Source organism: Delphinus delphis, chromosome 3, assembly GCF_949987515.2.
Source record: "Delphinus delphis chromosome 3, mDelDel1.2, whole genome shotgun sequence".
NCBI lineage: Eukaryota > Metazoa > Chordata > Mammalia > Artiodactyla > Delphinidae > Delphinus > Delphinus delphis.
In genome coordinates, this window is record NC_082685.1 from 39,637,018 (window position 1) to 39,649,873 (window position 12,856).

The window sequence follows — 12,856 nt, forward strand, 5'->3', positions numbered from 1 at the left end:
TCCAATAACATCTAATAGAAAGTTATTGTTTCTTCTTTGAAAGTAATGTGTCTTTTTCTTCTGGCTGTTTTAAGGTTTTTTTCCTTTGTCTTTTGACTATTGACAGCTTAAATAAGATGTGACTATGTAGTCTGTTTTGCTTTTATCTTCTTAAAGTGCATCAAGCTTCTTGAATCTGTGAGTTTTCATCAATTTTGAAAATTCTTGACTATTTTCTACTCAAATATTTGCTTTTGCCTCACTGTTTTCTTTCCCTTTGGAATTCTAACTACATGTATTATACCTTTTGGTTGTTTTCCATATGGCTCTTGTTCTTTCCATTCCTTTTTCTCTTTGTTTCAATTTGGATATCATCCATTAACCAATTTTTGAGTTTACTAATTACATCTTCTGCTATGGCCAAACTCCTGTTTGAATGTTGTGTTTTGCAGTTCTAGAATGTCTACTTGATTCTTTTTATATACAATTCTTCACTGAATTCTAAAATCTTTCATTTTTTATCTATCTTCTCAATTTTCCTTAGCACATTAATCATAGTCATTGTAAGCTCCTTGTCTGCAAATTTTATTACCTTACCTGCAGGTCTGTTTCTATTGGCTATTTTTTTCCCTTGATTATTGCACAAATTTTCCTGCCTCTTTTGTGTCTAGTCATTTTTATTCTATGCTGAACATTGAGATAAAAGAACCACAGAGTCTTCATATGATATTTTCTAGCAAAAGGGGTCCCCGTTTCATCTGTTACACAGAGACGGTGAGGAGCTGATCACTATACTCCTATCATGGATCGATTGGGTTGTGATTGAGTTGCAGTTTTAGTAAGATTTATTGCATATTTGGCTCCTCAGGCATGCCCCTTCCAGGCTTTTGTTTGGGAACCTTGATGTCTCAATCTCCTCAACTCTGAAAGTATAAACTTTGCATACATTGAAGTTAACTCTTCAGCTCCACACCTTCTAGAAGTTACACATTTGGCAAATGTCTTGAGGAAGAGATGAGTTATGTATTTTTTGTAGCCGCCCCCCTCCCTACAGTGGGAATTTTTCTCCTCGATACCTAGGGTAACCAATTAATTCTGGTTTGCCTAGAACTCTCCTGGTTTTAAAACTTAAAGGTCTACATTCTGGGAACCCTCTGATTCCCAGATAGACTAAGACAACTGGTCACACTATAAGCACAGCAGGAGTGTGGGAGTTTTCACTTCTCTGTTCTCACCCAGCCCCCCAGTCTCCCATATCCTCCTAGAACTCAGCAAGTTTCCCTGTGTTTGGGGCTCCTCTATTTTCCAGTTTATCATGCCTGATCTTGACTTCCAAAACTCTCCTGATTTATCTTTCCTCTATAAAATCCCTCCAAATCAAATCCCTTTGATTTAAGTCCAATCCTTAGGCCAATCTTAAAATTTGCAAATGCCTCCAGTTAAGAAAACTGCCAAGGACCACTGGATTTCCTATAAAGGGATCTTCCTTCTCTGGGGTTTTAGTTTATCTACTTCCTTTTTCTCCTATAGCTCTCTTTTGTTTTGACAAGTTGATTTTTATAATTTATTTTTTTCCTGGTTATTACAGTGGCAGTGTTTATCTACCATATTCCTGTTACAGCCAACTCTGAGGCAGAAGTCCATAGATTATATCTTTTAATATGTAAACTTCTTAGGTAAGGGCTGATATTATCCCTATAAAGGGATCAGGGAGGAGAAATGAGTTTCACAGGATCATGTAGCTTGTAAGAGTCTAGCTGGAATCCAAGACTGTCAAGCTCCAGAGCTTTTATTCCATAAACTATAATAAAATAATACCCTTCTAAAAACTATGAAACTGAGGTTTAGAAAACTTATTTGCCCAAGGGAAAGGTACAAACAGAGCTAAGATTAAACCCCAGAGCTCCTGACTCTTGGTCCAGAGCTCCTTTCAGAGCCACATAAGAGGATATCCAGCATTATATAAATCTGAAAAAACTAGTAATACTCTAGATATAAGTATTATACAAAGGAAAATTACATGCAACATATTTCATACATCATTAATTGAACATCTTGTACATGCAGAATTTCACTCATTTATACTGTGCATACACTGTCACATTCTATCCAAGGGCTGATACCACACAAATATAACTTCAACAAAAATTATGTTAAAAATGTATGATTTTTAAAAATCAATCAGTAAAACATAGTCTTCAAATATGCTAGCTGCAATGGCTTTTTTCCCCAAGTGGGATTGCTTTTCCTAATAAAAAATCATAAGGGAAGATGGCGGGGTAGAAAGACACCAAGTTAGCATCTCTCCACAACTAGGGCACCTGCCAACTGCTGGTGGGGGACCCTGATGCCCAAGGAAACGGGAGGAACCCCCAAGTGAACCAGTAGGGTGTGGGGGGACTGAAGGGGGAGGAGACATGGAGGCCAGATAAGATTGGCGCCCCTGAGGCCAGGGAGGTCAGGAGAGGCAGGCAGGAGGGACACTCCAGGAACAGCAGGAGAGCAGAGGAGGGCAATCGCCTGGCCCACTGGGGCCGGGGACCCTGCTGAGCTCCCAGGCCGGTACCCCCTCCCCCTCCAAAGCCCCCTCCAGGCTGCATGCGTCCTGGGGGCATAGGAGGGAGATCAGGAGAGGCAGGTGGGAGGGGCCATCCAAGACCAGAGGAGCAGGAGAGGAGAAGATCAACACTCAAGCCCAGGAAGCCTCATGGGCTCCCAGGTGAGGTCCACTGCCCTCTGAGACCAGGGGTGGGTGAGGGGCACACCTGGGCCCCTTCTGTTCCTTGAGCCTAAGCCCCACCTCCCACAGTCCTCAGGGCCTTTTCCAGCCCTGTGGGTCCTAAGCATAGGGACTGCCCACCACCCAAACCTCACCCTTGCTTAGGCCCCACCCTCCACAGCCAACGACTTCCCCACCCTTTTTTTTTTCTTTTCCCTCCTCCTCTTTTTTACCACTGTGGTACTGACGTACCTTCCAGTTGTTGATTCATCTATATTTTTATTTTTATATTCTTTCTAACATAACTGTTAGTTTCCTAGTCTAATTTTTTTTTACTTTGTTATTGTTCTCTCTCTCTCTCTTTTTTTTTGCCACCCCACATGGCTTGTGGGATCTTGATTCAAGAGCCAGGGGTTGGGCCAAAGCTCCTGTGGTGGCAGCTCCAAGTCCAAACCACTGGAATAAAAGAGAACCTCAGACCCCAGAGAATATTCATCAGAGTAAGATCTCACAGAGGTCCTCATCTCAACACCAAGACCCAGCTCTACCCAACAGCCTACAGACTCCAGTGTTGGAAGCCTCAGGCCAAACAACCAATAAGACAGAAACACAATCCCACTCATTAAAAAAAAAAAAAAAACAATGAGATGGCAAAAAAATATGTCACAGATGAAGGAGTGAGGTAAGAACCTGCAAGACCAAATAAATGAACAGAAAATAGGCAATCTACCTGAAAAAGAATTCAGAGTAATGACAGTAAAGATGATCCAGAATCTCGGAAATAGAACGGAAGCAAAGATTGAGAGAACACAAGAAATGTCTAACAAAGATCTAGAAGAACTAAAGAACAAAAAAACAGATCTGAACAACACAATAACAAATGAAAAATACACTAGAAGGAATCAATAACAGAATAACTGAGTCAGAAGAACGAATAAGTGAGCTGGCAGCAGACAAAATGGTGGAAATAACTGCTGAGGAGCAGAATAAATAGAAAAGATTGGAAAGAACTGAAGACAATCTCAGAGACGTCTGGGACAATACTAAACAAACCAACATTTTAATTACAGGGATCCCAGAAGAAAAAGAGATAAAGAAAGGGTATGAGAAAATATTTGAAGAGATTATAGTCGAAAACTTCCCTAACATGGGAAAGGAAATAGTGACCCAAGTCCAGAAGCACAGAGAGTCCCATACAGGATAAACCCTAGGAAAAACACACCAAGACACATATTAATTAAACTAAGAAAGATTAGATTCAAAGAGAAAATATTAAAAGCAGCAAGGGAAAAACAGAAAATAACATACAAAGGAATCCCCATAAGGTTATCAGCTGATTTTTCAGAAGAAACTCTGCAGGTCAGAAGGAAGTGGCAGGATATACTTAAAGTGATGACAGAGAAAAACCTACAACCAAGATTACGCTACCCAGCAAAGATCACATTCAGATTCAACAGAGGAATCAAAAGCTTTTCAGACAAGCAAAAGCTAAGAGAATTCAACACCACCAAACCAGCTTTACAGCAATATTAAAGAGACTTCTCTAGGCAGGAAACACAAAAGAAAAAGGCCCACAAAAACAAACCCAAAACAATTAAGAAAATGGCAATAGGAACATACATATCGATAGTAACCTTAAATGTAAATGGATTAAATGCCCCAACCAAAAGACACAGACTGGCTGGATGGATACAAAAACAAGACCTGTATATATGCTGTCTACAAGTGACCCACTTCAGGCCTAGGGACACACAGACTGAAAGCGAAAGGATGGAAAAAGATATTCCATGCAAATGGAAATCAAAAGAAAGCTGGAGTAGCAATACACATATCAGATAAAATAGACTAAAATAAAGACTGTTACAAGAGATAAGGAGGGACACTACATAATGACCAAAGGATCAATCCAAGAAGAAGATATAACAATTATAAATGTTTATGCACCCAACATAGGAGGACCCCAATACATGAGGCAAATGCTAGCAACCATGAAAGGAGAAATCGACAGTAACAAAATAATAGCTGGGGACTTTAACACCCCACTTACACCAACAGACAGATCATCCAAACAGAAAATAAACAAGGAAACACAAGCTTTAAATGACACAATAGACCAGATAGATTTAATTGATATTTATAGAACATTCCACCCAAAAATGGCAGAACACATGTTCTTCTCAAGTGCACACAGAACATGCTCTAGGATAGATCACATCTTGGGTCACAAATCAAGCCTCGGAAAATTTAAGAAAATTGAAATTGTATCAAGCATCTTTTCTGACCACAACACTATGAGATTGGAAATCAATTACAGGAAAAAAAACTGTAAAAAACACAAATACATGGAGGCTAAACAGTGCGCTACTAAATAACCAAGAGATCACTGAAGAAATCAAACAAGAAATTAAAAAAATACATAGAAACAAATGACAATGAAAACACGATGACCCAAAACCTATGGGACGTAGCAAAAGCAGTTCTAAGAGGGAAGTTTATAGCAATTCAATCTCAGCTCAAGAAACAAAAAAAATCTCAAATAAACAACTTAATCTATACTTAAAATTACTAGAGAAAGAACAAAGAACAAAGAAAACCCAAAATCAGTAGAAGGAAAGAAATCAGAAAGATCAGAGCAGAAATAAACGAAATAGAAATGAAGAAAACAGTAGCAAAGATCAATGAAACTAAAAGCTGGTTCTTTGAGAAGATATATAAAATTGATAGACCCTTAGCCAGACTCATCAAGAAGAAAAGGAAGAGGATGCAAATCAATAAAATTAGAAATGAAAAAAGGAGAAATCACAACTGACACTACAGAAATACAAAGGATTATAAAAGACTACTACAAACAACTATATGCTGATAAAAGGTACAGCCACGAAGAAATGGACAAATTTTTGGAAAGGTACAATTTTCCAAGACTGAACCAGGAAGAATTAGAAAATACAAACAGACCTATCACAAGTAATGAAATCAAACTGTAATTAAAATTCTTCCAACAAAGAAAAGTCCAGGATCAGACAGCTTCACAAGCAAATTCTATCAAACATTTAGAGAAGAGCTAACACTGATCCCTCTCAAACTCTCCCAAAAAACTGCAGAGGGAGAAACACTCCCAAATTCATTCTATGAAGCCACCATCACCCTGATACCAAAACCAGAAAAACGTACCACAAAAAAGAAAGTTATAGACCAATATCACTGATAAACATAGATGCATCCTGAACAAAAATCCTAGCAAGCAGAATCCAACAGCACATTAAAAGGATCATACATCATGATCAAGTGGGATTTATCCCAGGGATGCAAGGCTTCTTCAATATATGCAAATCAATCAATGTGATACCCCTCATTAACAAATTAAGGAATAAAAAGCATATGATCATCTCAATAGATGCAGAAAAAGCTTTTGACAAAATTCAATACCTATTTATGACAAAAACTCTCCAGAACATGGGCACAGAGGGAACCTACCTCAACATAATAAAGGCCATATATGACAAACCCACAGCAAGCATCATACTCAATGGTGAAAAACTGAAAGCATTTCCCCTAAGGTCAGGAACAAGACATGGTTGCCCACTCTCACCACTCTTATTCAACATAGTTTTGGAAGTCCTAGCCACGGCAATCAAAGAAGAAAAATAAATAAAAGGAATACAAATTGGAAAAGAAAAAGTAAAACTGTCACTGTTTGCAGATGACATGATACTAGACATAGAAAATCCTAAAGTTGCCATGAGAAAGCTGCTAAAACTAATCGAGGAATTTGGTAAGGTTGCAGGATACAAAATGAATGCACATAAATCTCTGGCATTCCTATACAGCAACAATGAAAAATCAGAAAGAGAAATTAAGGAAACACTCTCATTTACCACTGCAACAAAAAGAATAAAATACCTAGGAATAAACCTACCTAAGGAGGTGAAAGACTTGTACTCAGAAAACTATGAAGCACTGATGAAACAAATCAAAGATGACATAAACAGATGGAGAAATATACCACGTTCTTGGATTGGAAGAATCAATGTTGTGAAAATGATTATACTACCCAAAGCAATCTACAGATTCAATGCAATCCCCATCAAACTATCAATGGCATTTTTCACAGAATTAGAACAAAAAATTTTACAATTCTATGGAAACACAAAAGACCCCGAATAGCCAAAGCAATCTTGAGAAAGAAAAACAGAGTTGGAGGAATGAGGCTCCCTGACTTCAAAGCATACCACAAAGGTACAGTAATCAAGACAGTATGGTACTGGCACAAAAACAGAAATATATATCAGTGGTACACGATGGAATGCCCAGAGATAAACCCACACATGTATGGGCACCTAATTTATGACAAAAGAGGCAAGAACATACAATGGAGAAAAGACAGCCTCTTCAATAAGTGGTGCTGGACAAACTGGACAGCTACATGTAAAAGAATGAAATTAGAACACTCCCTAACACCATATACAAAAATAAACTCCAAATGGATTAAAGACGTAAATGTAAGACCAGACACTATAAAACTCTTATAGGAAAACACTCTTTGACATAAACTACAGCAAGATCCTTTTTTGACCCACTGCCTACAGTAACAGAAATGAAAACAAAAATAAACAAATGGGACTTAATTAAACTTAAAAGCTTTTGCACAGCAAAGGAAACCATAAACAAGACAAAAAGATAACCCTCAGAATGGGAGAAAATATTTGCAAATGAAACAACAGACAAAGGATTAATCTCCAAAATATACAAATAGCTCATGGAGCTCAATATCAAAAAAACAAACAATCCGGGGTTTCCCTGTTGGTGCAGTGGTTGAGAGTCTGCCTGCCGATACAGGGGACACGGGTTTGTGACCTGGTCGGGGAGGATCCCACATGCCGCGGAGCGGCTGGGCCCGTGAGCCATGGCCTCTGAGCCTGCGCGTCCAGAGCCTGTGCTCTGCAACAGGAGAGGCCACAACAGTGAGAGGCCCGCGTACCGCAAAAAACGAACAATCCAGTTAAAAATGGGTGGAAGACATAAATAGACATTTCACCAAGGAAGACATACAGATGGCTAAAAGGCACATGAAAAGATGCTCAACATCACTAATTATTAGAGAAATGCAAATCAAAAGTACAATGAAGTATCACCTCACACCGGTCAGAATGGCCATTATCAAAAAATATAGCAACAATAAATGCTGGAAAGGGTGTGGTGAAAAGGGAACCCTCCTGCACTGTTGGTGGGAATGTAAATTGATACAACCATTATGGAAAACAGTATGGAAGTTCCTTCACAAACTAAAATTAGAATTACCATATGACTCAGCAATCCCACTACTGGGCATGTACCCTGAGAAAACCACATTCAAAAAGAGACATGTACCACAATGTTCACTGCAGCACTATTTACAATAGCCAGGACATGGAAGCAACCTAAGTGTCCATCGACAGATGAATGGATAAAGAAGATATGGCACATATATACAATGGAATATTACTCAGCCATAAAAGGAAACGAAATTGAGTTATTTGTTGTGAGGTGGATGGACCTAGAGTCTGTCATACAGAGTGAAGTAAGTCAGAAAGAGAAAAACAAATACCGTATGCTAATGAATATATATGGAATCTAAAAAAAAAAAAATTGGTACTGATGAACCTAGTTGCAGGGCAGGAATAAAGATGTAGACATAGAGAATGGACTTGAGGACACATGGTGGGAGAGGGAAGCTGGGGCGAAGTGAGAGTAGCATTGACATATATACACTACCAAATGTAAAATAGCTAGTGGGAAGCAGCAGCATAGCACAGAGACACCAGCTCAGTGCTTTGTGACCACCTAGAGGGGTGGGATAGGGAGGATGGGAGGGCAGCTCAGGAGGGAGGGGATGTGGGGACATGTGTATGCATATGGCTGATTCAGTTTGTTGTACAACAGAAACTAACACAGTATTGTGAAGCAATTACGCTCCAATAAAGATCTATTAAAAAAAATCGTAAGAGAGGTGGAAGTCTTCTAAAGTGGTTACCAAGAATGCTGATTGGAAATGGTGGTAGAGAGGAAGTGAGGGAGGATCTTAAGGATTCTCTAAGAGCCTTACTTTTTTCAATTAGGCTGGTCTGGTTGCTTCCCTGAGAGTCACTTTCTCCCTCCAATAAAGGAAATATCACTAAAGTAACTGAGGAAATGACTCCCTTTTTGTGGAGGTAAACCAAAATGATGCAAAAATGATAGAATTCAAGCAAAAACAGAAAATAACCACCTGCCTCCAAATAACTCCCCCGTTGGCCTGTTCTGTTCTCTGAAGTACCCACTATTAGGGCTTCTCCTGTGGATGAAAGTTCAGCACTGGTAAAGGTCCTATTAAAATGGAAATATTTCCTACGATCAAAGGTAGAAGTGGGTACGTGAATAGGATTTCACTGTACAGAAAAGTTCAAGTTGGGGGTAGGGGTCCTAGTAAGGAGATTCCGATGAACCAAGGGACAGCATTGTCAGCCCAGGTAATACTGGGGCCCTGAAGAGCAGAGATGACCGATTCTCCCCAATTCCTTCCCTGCATCTGTTGCCCTAGTGTGATCCCCAAAGGAAAGCTTAGCCTTGGCCTGCTCCTCTTTATGACTGATGGCACATCACAGCCCATCTACCCAGGATCTGCAGAAACAGCTTCCATTAGTCGTTTAGATTGACCACAGTTGTGCACTATGGTAGGAACTAGGGGCTCAAAGATGAGTAAGTCCATCTGGTTAGGGATTCAGATTCCCATTTTGCCATCTATTCATTTCTTCAACAAATATTTACGGAGTACCAACTACATGATAGGAGCTGGGACTACAGTAATGAAAATGACAGGCATGAGTAATTTCCAGAAGCTTCTATACCTAGGAATGGTAGAGAATACATGTTGGCTACATAAACAAATAAACAAAATACACACATCTACTATGCATTTAATCTATCACAGATTTTCTCTGAATTCAATGATATCCTCAGAGTATATCCAAAACTTCAGCAGAGAAGTGAACAGAAACCTGCGTGCCTATGGCTACTAGCATCCATCCAAACCAATGTGTTGTAATGTCCCTGTTTTTCTAAGTAAGCCCCAAATACCTCAGGGGCTGTATTCAGGCAGCAGAAATCTGGCTGCATATTCCCAGGTCGGTGCCATTCAATCTCAAACTTAACATGGTTCCTCCAATGCAGAGAAGCAATATGACAGAGAAGCAATATGAAGGAAGAAGCAAGCTGCAGGGGTTGCAGAGAAGAAAGGTGATGCAAACAATTGAGGCAGAAGAGTGTGCAGTACTTGATGAACTGTTGGGAATTCAGAAGCCTCTGTGACCTTTGAGAAACTTCACCAAAATTCTAATCTTCAGAGATAGGCAATATATAAGACATCTGTGAAGGTCAAGACACTCTCCAAGCTCATAACAGAAGGGACCCTTTCTCCCTGCTGGTCCCTAGCCTGACACTGCTCATGAGGAACTAACCAGCAGCCATCAAAGATCAGCTCCAACATGTCCTTTCCGCACGACCAGGACTGCTGGGAGGTGGTGAACTTCATTTTCTTATGTTTTTGTGGCTTCTGAGTGTGGATTTCCATTTGTGTCAAGCCAATGAATGGTAAATATCAAGTCCTTGACTTTCTCAGACCTGTGGGACCGGTGTAGAAAAAATAAAAGGGCTCTCAATAGTTTTATGCTCCTTTCTTAAGCTGACCTCTCCTCTCTGTTTAGAGTTCTATTGCTTGGTGTACAGAGAAGTAATAAAACACGGCAGAGCACAGTACAAGGTTAAGATGTCATACATCCACGTTGGGGAGTATTATGAAACGGTTCCATGAGACTCAGAAGCAGCCTCAAACCTCAAACCTGAGTCCCTGGCTCTTCTTCTTCTGTTTAAATTACTGCCCTAGCATTCTGTAAACTGACGCCGTCTGCCCTAGGAATATAATTTATATTATAGTCTCCAGCATCAAACTGTTTTAGTTGAAGTCCCAGCTAAACAATTTAATGTGTGACCTTGGAAAAATCACTTCGCCTTCAGAAGGCTCAGTTTCTTCATCTATAAAATGGAAACCAATAATAATGCCTATCTCATAGGGTTGCTTTAAGGATTAAATAGGAATGAGCTTTGAAGCTCTTAGCATAGCGCCTAGCAAATAGTCAACATTAAGGCACGTTTGCTGCTATATTTATATATGTACATATGTACACACATAGCTATGTCCTGCAGGGAGGAAGCTCAAGAAGGTTGGTCAAGAGCTTGAGTAATACACGTATACACACGATTGAATGAATACAGGTACATGTATGTGTGAATACCACCAAGCAAAGCATACCCTGGGGTGAGGTAAACCACTGGCATCTGGGCCAAGGGCTGCCAGCTGAACTAGGAAGCAACAGGTCTATGAATTTTTCTTCTGCATCTGTATAAATCTCTGTGAGTTTTTTGCCTACTGGATTATAACTTATTTTACCTATGTTATATAATTTGCCTCTACCTTGGACATATATTTCTCTCTTCCAGAACACGTCATGGTGTCTCCTTTAATGACACCTCACACTCTTTCCTGCTGATTCCCCACAAACCGTCTCCATACCTGGCACCTGATCACATGCTCCTAGTAACAACCCTCCCACAAGTCCACTGGGGTTCTGTGTCTGCCGAGTCCCTGCAAAACAAACCCCAGTGGGCTCTCAGCTTTGCCCCAGCTCTGTTTTCTTCCTTCACATCCCCCACTGCTTCCTTCTTTGGTGTTCTTCCCACAGCATCCCATGCACCACACCCCATGTGCACATCTGTCATCAACTTCTTTGGTCTCAAAATTGTTCTGTTTTTTCTCAGTAAACTTGTGGCTCATTATAAAATTAGCATTCCCTAAACCCACAAGCATGCATTTCCATGTGAACACGCACATACCCATACACACGCAGAACTTGGCTTTACTTTAGAGAGAGAATAACTAGGTACAGCATACATATAACAAGGAAAGAATCACAAATTACAAACTTTTTAAAAATTCCGTGCTGTGGGATCAACACATAGGCGAAGCCAAATCAGAAAATAGTGGCTTCACTGTTTCTTTTGCTCACAGACCCCTTTAAGATTATGAAAGTTATGAACTCCAGTCCTCAGGAAATGCACATGTGCGTGAGACTTTGCATATAATTTCAGTGCAGGAGGATGAGTTTAGGTCCCTTATGTCTTTAAACCCCAGGTTAAGACTGGCTGCTATAGAGATGCCTTGGATGTTATAGTAAGTAAAAAAATATAAATAAACAAGCAGTACACACCCTACTTGTGCCAAGAACTTCACATGCAATGTCTCTGCTTTTCTCAATATTCCTGCAACTTAGATAATACTGTTCCCATTTTGTAAACGAAGAAACAAGGGCTCAAAGAAATTAAACAATTTATCTCAAAGCCAGTCATCTGGTAAATAACAGAGCTGGGATTTGGTCTAACGCATGCCCCCCCAGCCCACTCTGCCCTCTGGTCTTTGGACCTCAACTGATCTCCAGGTTGGCACCATCAACTATCCAAGCCCACCTTATACTGAGTCCCTGAGCATTTAGAGAACTGATTCAAATAACAAGCCTTGGTTTAATGCCAGGAGGACGACTAGAATTCGCTGCAGATAGTTCTATACTAGCTGTAGTCATCAGCTCTGACATGCCACTCAGATCAGAGTTGTATGTTGCCTCCAAAACATTCTAGGCAATGCGATTCCCATGCACCAAATCCTCCACATAATTTATGCAGAAACAGCCCTGCATCTTGGTTTGAGTTTTCCACAGACTTCTCTCAATAGAGTTAGAAAGCTTTGATGCAGTGCTTAATTTTCAATTCCTATTGTCTTTTTAAAAAAGAGCACTCACAAGTGTAGCCCGACACACCTTTGAAGCTGTCATCATGTCAGCATTCTGACATGTAATGACCACAGGATTTGTCTTCCAATTCTAACTGTTTCTACTGGAGGAAGGAACTTTACACAGTGGGAAAATATGTTGCCCTTTGCTTTGTTTCCTTTCCTTCTGGGGGAGAGTTATTCATGTGTGTCTTGAATACAATAAGAAATAGCACACGCCACTATCAGGATGTTCTCGGAAACATTATTTTGTGCTTTTGTTCTCATAGCTGGATTCCACTGTAATTCTCACGTGGCAGGAGTAA